We start from the raw sequence: 10,694 nt of genomic DNA, 5'->3' as shown, positions 1-10,694 counted from the left end.
TTAACGAAATCTCTGGTATGTGCAAAGATTAGAGAGTAGAACAAAGGGTTTAGTAATAGGGTGTAGCGGGGGGGCGGGTACACATCTATCTTTGTGTCCTTTCATGGGGTTCGTGCGGGAGGAGCTGCGCTGTGAGGCCCCCAGTGCCCCCTTTCTCCTGTTAAAACTTAAACAGGCCCCGTGCTGGGAATAAAGGCGTGAGCCACCGCGCCTGGCCTAGCTTGGAGAACTTGTGACAGTGTATAACTGTTTTCCCTGTTATCTGTGGCATAGAGCTTGGCAACTGCTGTCATGTTTGTGTTCACATCATGATCAATGTGTACTAGATGCTTTATTTATTTATTTATTTATTTATTTATTTATTTATTTTTGAAAGGGAGTTTCACTCTTGTCTCCCAGGCTGAAGTGCAATGGCGCGATCTCGGCTCACTACAACCTCTGCTTCCAGGTTCAAACTATTCTCCTGCCTCAGCCTCCCGAGTAGCTGGGATTACAGGCGCCCGCCACCATGCCCAGCTAATTTTTTTTGTATTTTTAGTACAGACAGGGTTTCACCATGTTGGCCAGGCTGGTCTTGAACTCCTGACCTCAGGTGATCCGCCCGCTTCGGCTTCCCCAGGTGCTGGGATTACAGGCGTGAGTCACTGCGCCCGGCCGTGTACTAGATGCTTTGTTGTAACCGGCCTCAGGGGTTATTCCTGCCTGTGCTGCAAAATGACCAGGGCATTGCAGTAAAGAAGGTGTTTGACACTTGATGGACCACACAACGCGGAAGACAGAGACAGAGTTAGCACTCAAATCAGTCTCCCCGGAGGCTTATAGTTAGGGATTTTTCTTTAATATTTTTTCCTTACAATTTTTTTTTTTTTTTTTTAGACGGAGTCTTGCTTTTTTTTGCCCAGGCTGGAGTGCAATGGCACGATCTGGGCTCACTGCAACCTCTGCCTCCCGGATTCAAGCGATTCTCCTGCCTCAATTTCCCAAGTAGCTGGGATTACAGGCGCACACCACCAAACCCTGCTGATTTTTATATTTTTAGTAGACTCGGGGTTTCACCGTGTTGGCCGAGGTGGTCTTGAACTCCTGACCTCAGGTGATCGACCTGCATCGGCCTCCCAAAGGGCTGGGATTACAGGCGTGAGCCACCGAACTCGGCCAGGGGTTTTTCTTTTTTTTTTTTTTTTTTTTTTTTTTTTTTTTTTTTGAGACGGAGTCTCACGCTGTTGCCCAGGCTGGAGTGCAGTGGCGCGATCTCGGCTCACTGCAAGCTCCGCCTCCTGAGTAGCTGGGACTACAGGCGCCCGCCACCGCGCCCGGCTAATTTTTTGTATTTTTAGTAGAGACGGGGTTTCACTGTGGTCTCGATCTCCTGACCTTGTGATCCGCCCGCCTCAGCCTCCCAAAGTGCTGGGATTACAGGCTTGAGCCACCGCGCCCGGCCGGCCAGGGGTTTTTCAAAAGCAGATTGGGGGAAGAGGTGGTGGGAAATGGTCCTCCTGAGTGCTGAGTTGCTTCTAGAGGAGCAGGGTTGGTGGGCCTGAGTGGAACCATGGGTGTCAGACAAGCAAAAAACCTGAAAACACTTATCTGCAGAAATATCTTGGGACCAGTCTATACCATAGCAAAATTCAGGTTCTTCATCGCTTCCCACTCTATTCCCCCCACCCTCACTCATGGTTTTTCATTAGCTTTAGGAAGGCAGTGTTTAAGGAAGAGCTATTATCATTTAAACTATAACATAAATGTCTTCCAAAGTTAGCTCAGCCTAAGCCTAGGAATAATTAAGGCAGCTTGAAAGATAAAGGCAAGAGGAGCGGTTGGCTAGATATCTTTCACTGCCATAATTTTTTCAGTGTTATAATTTTTTCAAAGGTGATTTCATTATCATGGAAATAGTAATAAAATAATATTGTCAACTTAAAAATAATGAGATTTCTATACAAAAATTAGCCAGATGTGGTGGTGTGCTCCTGTAGTCCCAGCTACTTGGGAGGCTAAGGCAGGAGGTGGAGGTTGCAGTGAGCTGAGATCACGCCACTGCACTCCAGCCTGGGCGACAGAGTGAGACTCTCTCTCAAGTAAAATATTAATAATGATATTTTATTATTTCCCTGGAGGCCGGGCAGTCAAAGTTGCACTGAACCGTGATCACACCACTGCACTCCAGTCTGGGTGACAGAGTAAGACCCTGTATCAAAAGTAAGAAAATTAGGCCGGGCGTAGTGGCTCACACCTGTAATCCTAGTACTTTGGGAGGCCGGGTCGGGCGATCACCTGAGGTCAGAAGTTCAAGACCAACCTGGCTAACACGGTAAAACCCCGTCTCTACTAAAAATACAAAAATTAGCCGAGTGTGGTGGTGGTGCATCTGTAATACCAGCTACTCAGGAGGCTGAGGCAGGGGAATTGCTTGCACCTGGGAGGCAGAGGTTACAGTGAGCTGAGATAGCGCCATTGCACTCCAGCTTGGGCAACAAGAGCGAAACTCCATCTCAAAAAAAAAAAAAGAAAATTAAAAATTAATTTAAAAATAGTCAGGCATGGTGCTTCACACCTATATCCTAGTACTTTGGGAGGCCAAGGTGGGTGGGCAAGGGGTTGGGGGATCCCTTGAGCTCAGAGGTTTAAGACCAGTCTGGGTAACAGTGGAACCCCATCTTGACAAACTGCTTAAAAAATAGCCAGACTTGGCCAGGCGCGGTGGCTCAAGCCTGTAATCCCAGCACTTTGGGAGGCCGAGACGGGCGGATCGCGAGGTCAGGAGATCGAGACCATCCTGGCTAACACGGTGAAACCCCGTCTCTACTGAAAAATACGAAAAACTAGCCGGGCGAGGTGGCGGGCGCCTGTAGTCCCAGCTACTCGGGAGGCTGAGGCAGGAGAATGGCGTGAACCCGGGAGGCGGAGCTTGCAGTGAGCTGAGATCCAGTCACTGCACTCCAGCCTGGGCGGCAGAGCGAGACTCCGTCTCAAAAAAAAAAAAAAAAAAAAAAAAAAAAAATAGCCAGACATGATGGTATGTGTCTGTAGTCCCCAGTCACTTGGAAGGCTGAAGTAGAAGGATTGCTTGAGCCGAGAGGTGGAGGCTGCAGTGAAGCATGATCATGCCTGGGCGACAGAGCAAGAAACTGTCTCAAAAAATAAAAATAGAGATTCAAAAAATAGATTCAAAAAATATGGTTAAAGGCTGGGTGCGGTGGCTCACGCCTGTAAACTCAGCACTTTGGGAGGCTGAGGTGGGTGGATCATGAGGTCAGGAGTTCGAGACCAGCCTGGCCAACATGGTGAAACCCCGTCTCTACTAAAAAAAATACAAAAATTAGTCAGGCGTGGTGGTGGGCGCCTGTAATCCCAACTACTCAGGAGGCTGAGGCGGGAGAATTGCTTGAAACCAGAAGGCAGAGGTTGCAGTGAGCCAAGATCACGCCACTGCACTCCAGCCTGGGCAATAACAGCAAAACTCCATCTCAAAAAAATAAAAAATAGGCCGGGTGTGGTGGCTCACACCTGTAATCCCAGCACTTTGTGAGGCCAAGGTGGGTGGATCACAAGGTCAAGAGATCAAGACCATCCTGGCCAACACGGTGAAACCCCGTCTCTACTAAAAATACAAAAATTAGCCAAGTGTGGTGTCGCGTGCCTGTAATCTCAGCTACTCAGGAGGCTGAGGCAGGAGAATCGCTTGAACCCGGGTGGTGGAGGTTGCAGTGAGCCGGGATTATGCCACTGCACTCCAGCCTGGCAACAGAGTGAGACTCTGTCTCCAAAAATAATAATAATAATAATAAATAAATAAATAAATGAAATAAAAAATAAAACAATTTAAAGTTCTAATGGCTTCAAATTGGAATTATTGACTTCCACAAATGTGTGTATTATCTGAAAGGATTAGATATTTTTGCTTTCCATTTTGTGGTATGAAATGCAAATGCCTTATAATTTCCTTTCCATATGTAAACCTGAACTTGAGTTTGAAGGATTTTGCTAGATTCTTCAAACACTGGGTGTTTTCTCATTGAATCAGGCCTGAGCCCAGTGACTGCAAGCTAAGGTCAATCAGAAGCCCGCAAAGAAAGGTCATTGAAGGCTCACTTGTTTCTTGCTGGGGAGCCTCCCCTGCAGTGTCCCAGCTGCTCACACTGACCATGGGACAAACCCTTTATGTTGAGAGAATCTGAGAGAGTACTGGAAAACTGGGGATCCACAGGCAGATGCAGCTGGTCAGCGATGCCCTTCTGAGGCTAGTTGTCCTAAGATTGTTTCTAAATATTTTTAATGAAACAGATGTGGATTTAGGTAAAGAATGACTTTTCTTTTTGTTCTTTTTTCCTTTTTCTTTTTTTTTTAGACCAAGTCTTGCTCTGTCACCCAGGCTGGAGTGCAGTGGTGTGATCTCGGCTCACTGCAACCTCTGCCTCCCGGGTTCACGCCATTCTCCTGTGTCAGCCTCCTGAATATCTGGGACTACAGGCACCTGCCACCACACCTGGCTAACTTTTGTGTTTTTTTTGTTTTTTTTTGAGACGGAGTCTCGCTCTGTCACCCAGGCTGGAGTGCAGTGGTACGATCTTGGCTCACTGCAAGCTCCGCCTCCCGGGTTCAAGCTATTCTCCTGCCTCAGCCTCCGAGTAGCTGGGACTACAGGCACGCACCACCACGCCCGGCTAATTTTTTGTATTTTTAGTAGAGACGGGGTTTCACCGTGTTAGCCAGGATGGTCTCGATCTCCTGACCTCATGATCCGCCCGCCTCGGCCTCCCAAAGTGCTAGGATTACAGGCGTGAGCCACTGCACCCGGCTACTTTTGTATTTTTTTAGTGGAGACAGGGTTTTATGATGTTAGCCAGGATGGTCTCAATCTCCTGACCTCAAGTGATCCGCCCACCTCAGCCTCCCAAAGTGGTGGGATTATAGGCGTGAGCCACCGTGCCTGGCCTGTGCCCGGCTAATTTATATATATATATACACACACACACACACACACACACATATATATATATATATATTTTTTTTTTTTTTTTTGAGACAAAGATCGCTCTGTCGCCCAGGCTGGAGTGCAGTGGTGCAATCTCGGCTCACTGCAAGCTCCGCCTCCCGGGTTCACACCATTCTCCTGCCTCAGCCTCCCGAGTAGCTGGGACTACAGGCGCCCGCCACCACGTCCGGCTAATTGTTTGTATTTTTAGTAGAGACGGGATTTCACCGTGTTAGCCAGAGGGGTCTCGATCTCCTGACCTCGTGATCCGCCCGCCTCGGCCTCCCAAAGTGCTGGGATTACAGGAGTGACACCACCGTGCCCGGCAATTTTTATATTTTTAGTAGAGACAAGGTTTCACCATGTTGGTCAGGCTGGTCTCAAACTCCTGATCTCAGGTGATCTACCCACCTTGGCCTCCCAAAGTGCTGGGATTACAGGGGTGAGCCACCGTGCCCAGCCAGGAATGACTTTATTCCAAAGGAGAATTGAAATAAGGAAAAGGGACAAAGTATAAGATCTGTAAGCATCTCAAAGTTAGCCCAAAAATGAATTTTTTTTTTTTTTTTTTTTTTTTTTTTTTTTTGCAGAGAGGCGAAAACAAGGTTAGGAAGAAGGTGTGAGTGGGAGGTCATGATACAATTTCATTTGTTAATAATTTGTATTTTAGGCCAGTTAGCCAGGATGGTCTTGATCTCCTGACCTTGTGATCCGCCCGCCTCAGCCTCCCAAAGTGCTGAGATTGCAGGCGTGAGTCACCGCGCCCGGCCCTCTTTTGTTTTTTTCAGAAATAATTCAGGGCCAGTCCATAAAGTGAAAGCAAGTTTGTTATGAAAGTAAAGGAATGGCCGGGCGCGGTGGCTCAAGCCTGTAATCCCAGCACTTTGGGAGGCCGAGGCGGGTGGATCACGAGGTCAGGAGATCGAGACTATCCTGGCTAACATGGTGAAACCCCGTCTCTACTAAAAATACAAAAAACTAGCCGGGCGTGGTGGCGGGCGCCTGTAGTCTCAGCTACTTGGGAGGCTGAGGCGGGAGAATGGCGTGAACCCGGGAGGCGGAGCTTGCAGTGAGCCGAGATCACGCCACTGCACTCCAGCCTGGGCGACACAGCGAGACTCCGTCTCAAAAAAAAAAAAAAAAGAAAGTAAAGGAATAAATAATGGCTACTCCATAGGCAGAGCAGCCGGAGAGCTAATTGTTTAAAAGAGCATGACGTGGCTGGGTGCGGTGGCTCATGCCTGTAATCCCAGCACTTTGGGAGGCAGAGACAGGTGGATCACAAGGTCAGGAGATCGAGACCATCCTGGCTAACACAGTGAAACCCTGTCTCTACTAAAAATACAAAAAATTAGCCGGGTATCGTGGCGGGCGCCTGTAGTCCCAGCTCTTCGGGTGGCAGAGGCAGGAGAATGGCGTGAACCCAGGAGGCGGAGCTTGCAGTGAGCCGAGATTGCGCTACTGCACTCCAGCCTAGGCAGCAGAGTGAGGGAAAAAAAAAAAAAAAGAGCATGACACCTCCTCTGCCCCTTGCTCCCTCTTTTGCATATGTGACCCTGGCTCCTCTTGCCTTCCACCATAAGAAGGAACTTCCTGAGGCCCACACCAGAAAGACGATTCCAGTGCCATGCTGCTTGTACAGCCTGTAGAACCATGAGCCACATAAACCTCTTTTCTGTATCATTTATCCTGCCTCAGGTATTTTATAGAATCGCAAAACCAACTAACAGAGCCCTTTTGCCTTTCTGTGTTTCTGCCTTGGTTTATACAACTGTATGTGCAGTGACAAAAGTCTGTGTGTCCATCAGGGGTGCTGAATGTACATGTCCTATGAATCTGGAAGGCTTGCATTTTCTGGCCTGGTGGGACTAGTAGCACCTCTCTTCCAAGGTGAACAGAAGGGATGAGAGTACACCTCTTTGTCTTGTGGGAATTGGAAACAAGCAGTTAGTTTTGTTTTTCTGTTTGTATTTTGTGGACCTCGGGAACCTAAGGTGGGAGGTGGTGGCCCCAAACGCCCCCAGATCGAAGTGGGCAGGGACACAGTTAGTTTTTTACTAAGAAGAATGAGAGTAGTTTTGCATTTTCATACCTGTCTTATGGTCGGGTTTGCTTTGTTCTTAGTGCATCTCTTGTCATCTTATAGAATATTCTCTTGTATTTCTAGTTTGAGTGTTTTTATTCATGAGGTGATGTTGAGGTTTGTCATATGACTTTTTCGCATCTATTAGGACATTCTTTTGGTTTTTGATGTTTTGATGTTTGTCTGTTATTATGGTGTATTGAATGAAGTTCAGAGATAAAGCAACCTTGCTTTCCTGGATTAAATCCCACTTGATCATGAAGTTTATATGTTGTCATATATTGATAAATTTTCTTTGCAAATATGTTACTGAAGCTTATGTCAGAATTTAAGGAAGTTTGTTTAATACAGTATTATAGTATATCCTCGCATTATCGTGTATAGTGTATCATGTATATGTGTATATAGATACATGTTATGTATATGCACACTTGTAGTATGTGTATATTGTATGTGATTTAGTTATGGTAGGTAATTGGTAAATATATGTAACTTGTACATTATATATAACTACCACATATAAAGATATTATAGTATATAGCATTAAGCTATTATAGCATAAATTTATATAGTTTTCTCCTCCATAGTATAATGCACTTCCTTTCCATATCAGCATGCAAAATTATTCAATTACATCAGTCTTATCCTCCCATGGGAACAAAGGAGAATCTCCCTCTCTCGATGCTACAGAAAGTGCCACTCAAAAATCTTCATAATCTTGGACTTAGGGAAAATATTTTCTGACATGACACTGGGAGCACTAGCAGCAAAGAAAAACTATGTCATTTAGACTACATCAAAATTTAAAACTTTTGTGCTTAAAAAAATACCATTAAGGAATTGAAATAGCCAGCCATGGTGGCTCACGCCGGTAATCCCAGCACTTTGGGAGGCAGAGACTGGCAGATCACTTGAGGTCAGGAGTTTGAGACCAGCCTGGCCAACATGGTGAAACCCTGTCTCTACTAAAAATACAAAAATTAGCCAGGCATGGTGGCACATGCCTGTAATCCCAGCTACTTGGGAGGCTGAGACAGGAGAATCGCTTGAACCTGGGAAGTGGAGGTTGTGGTGAGCTGAGATCACACCATTACATTCCAGCCTGGGCAACAGAACGAATCCATCTTGAAAAAAAAAGAGGCCAGGTGTGGTGGCTCATGCCTGTAATCCCAGCACTTTGGGAGGCCACATGGACAGATTGCCTGAGGTCAGGAGTTCAAGACCAGGCTGGCCAACATGGTGAAACGCTGTCTGTACTAAAAATACAAAAATTAACTGGGCATGGTGGTGGGCTCCTGTGAACCCAGCTACTAGGGAGGCTGAGGCAGGAGAATCGCTTAAACCCAGGAAGCAGAGGTTGCAGCGAGCTGAGATCATACCAACTGCACTATAGCCTGGATGACAGAGTGAGACTCCGTCTCAAAAAAAAAAAAAAAAGAAAGAAACTGAAGCATGTGTGGTCATGCCACACTGAACACATCTGTTCTCTGTAGCTAAGCAGGGTTGGGCCTGGTTAGTAAATGTATAGAAAATGCCTGGGAATACTGGCTGTTGTATGCTTAAAAACAAAAAAAAGAAAGGATTTGACGATAATTCACCAAATGGAAGAAAACTTCTATATTGAATATCTGGTCCATCTTCTTCACATAGGGTGGGGGATGAATTGGTAGCCAGCACTCTGAGGCATCCTGGCCCATTACTGCGGGAGGTGAACTCTATCCTGTAGTCCTCTCTGGCAGTGGTACACCCGCGGTCCCCAATCTCATCCAGTTTATGGGGAGACAACAAGAAGTGGTCATCAGGAGAGAAGTCTGACCTGGTGTTTTGGATGTTTGAGTAGGAGGTACTCTCGGGAAACCCATCTTCCTCCCCACCAGAAGAGAACTTCTTATCACTAACGCACTGCAGATATGTGAATTAGGGTCTCAAGTCTAAGTCTGTATTCCTTGTAAAGAGGGATTACACTGAAAACTTGGTAAAAATTTCAAGGACGGTTTTATTGAGCACAATTGCAATATGTGTTGAATAAAGCCTTATTTTTTGGCTATATGTTATAGTACAATTTAATATGGGAAAGAGATTGAACTCAACCTGAATGCATCAACAAGACAATTACATCTAAAGAGCAAGGTACCATAGAGGAGCTTGGTAAGGTGTCAAGAGTTGGGGAAGAGAATATTAATAAATTATCATAGGTGAGGGAAACAACTTGATTAGATATCAAGTTTGGGGGGATTCTCTCTAAACTGTCTTATTAGGATTTAGCTATAACTGGGCTCTGCAGGCCAAACACAAAAGCTAGTCAGGAAGCGGGCTCCGAGGAGCCTTACTAAAGTATGATCAAGGAAGGAGTCCTTGAGATCCTCCCAGCCTAGTTCTTGCTAGGGCTGATGATAAATCCTTAAATTTATGGTTTCCTCCCCACATTCCAAAACACTCCCTCATTTCCCCTCTCCAGTGGACATCATTATTAATCATGTATCCATACATGTGAAACTGCTGCGGTATTTTAATTGTTTACCATTGCTTTTCCACAAAGCAATAAGTGCTGGGTATATTCAACCCATTTTCCATGTGCCTCGAGAATACTCTTGTCTCTAATCCTAATGTAACATCATATACATTTTCATTACATTAGGATTAGAAACAAGTTCTGTTTAGAAATTTTATTTTCACATTGAAAATCAATCAGATTTGCTTCAGCTTTAAAGAGTGTGCTTATGTAAAATTGAATGCTGGCAGCAAGCTGCACTTTTTTTTTTTTTTCTAAATAGGAAATAGGTTAAAAATGTATTACTTTATGAATATGAGGAAAGCACTCAATAACCACTGAAAACTACATTATATAAATCCTTGTGCCTGATGACTCCTGGTCCACTGACCTTCTTTTCATGAGTTTATTGGCCCTTTTCATGTATCTTGCAGGAATGTCATTCAAATACTTTCCCTATCTTTTAATTAATTAGGTTTTTTTTTACTTGGTACAATAATTTATTATTATAAAAAATATTTAAATTTTTTAGCTTTAGGAATTTTACATGTACTGTTGAATTAGTTTGACAAATCTATATAACTCGTCTAAGATGAATAATACTGTATTTTTTTTATGAGTGGCCTTTTGCAATTAGTATAGAATCCTGAATTTTCTTTTCTTTTTTTTGAGATGGAGTCTCACTCTCTTGCCCAGGCTGGAGTGCAGTAGTGCAATCTTGGCTCACTGCAACCTCCACCTCCTGGGTTCAAGCTGTTCTCTGCCTCAGCCTCCCAAGTAGCTGGGATTACAGGCACCCCACCACCATGGCCGGCTAATTTTTGTATTTTTAGTAGAGATGGGGTTTCACCATCTTGACCAGGCTGGTCTTGAGCTCCTGACCTCGTGATTCACCCTGCCTCGGCCTCCCAAAGTGCTGGGATTACAGGCGTGAGCCACTGCGCCCAGCTGAACCCTGAATTTTCTTTTTTTTGAGACAGAGTCTCACTCTGTCACCTAGGCAGGAGTGCAATGGCACAATCTCAGCTCACTGCAACCTCTGCCTCCTGGGTTCAAGCGATTCTTCTGCCTCAGCCTCCTGAGTAGCTGGGATTACAAGTGCATACCACCATGCCCGGCTAATTTTGGTATTTTTAGTAGAGACG

At 45.3% G+C, this 10,694-nt stretch overlaps 2 protein-coding genes across 2 annotated transcripts in view; both read right to left on the bottom strand.

The window, feature by feature from the left end:
- Nucleotides 1-10,694, bottom strand: part of LOC126942481 (zinc finger protein 44) — a 414,080-nt gene that overhangs the window by 45,593 nt on the left and 357,793 nt on the right. The gene's annotated exons all lie outside the window — the stretch shown is intronic.
- Nucleotides 1-10,694, bottom strand: part of ZNF823 (zinc finger protein 823) — a 445,525-nt gene that overhangs the window by 263,558 nt on the left and 171,273 nt on the right. The gene's annotated exons all lie outside the window — the stretch shown is intronic.

Source organism: Macaca thibetana, chromosome 19 (genome assembly GCF_024542745.1).
Source record: "Macaca thibetana thibetana isolate TM-01 chromosome 19, ASM2454274v1, whole genome shotgun sequence".
NCBI classification, from domain to species: Eukaryota; Metazoa; Chordata; class Mammalia; order Primates; family Cercopithecidae; genus Macaca; species Macaca thibetana.
The sequence above is the reverse complement of the archived record's forward strand: the minus strand, read 5'-3'. Positions and strand labels throughout refer to the sequence as shown.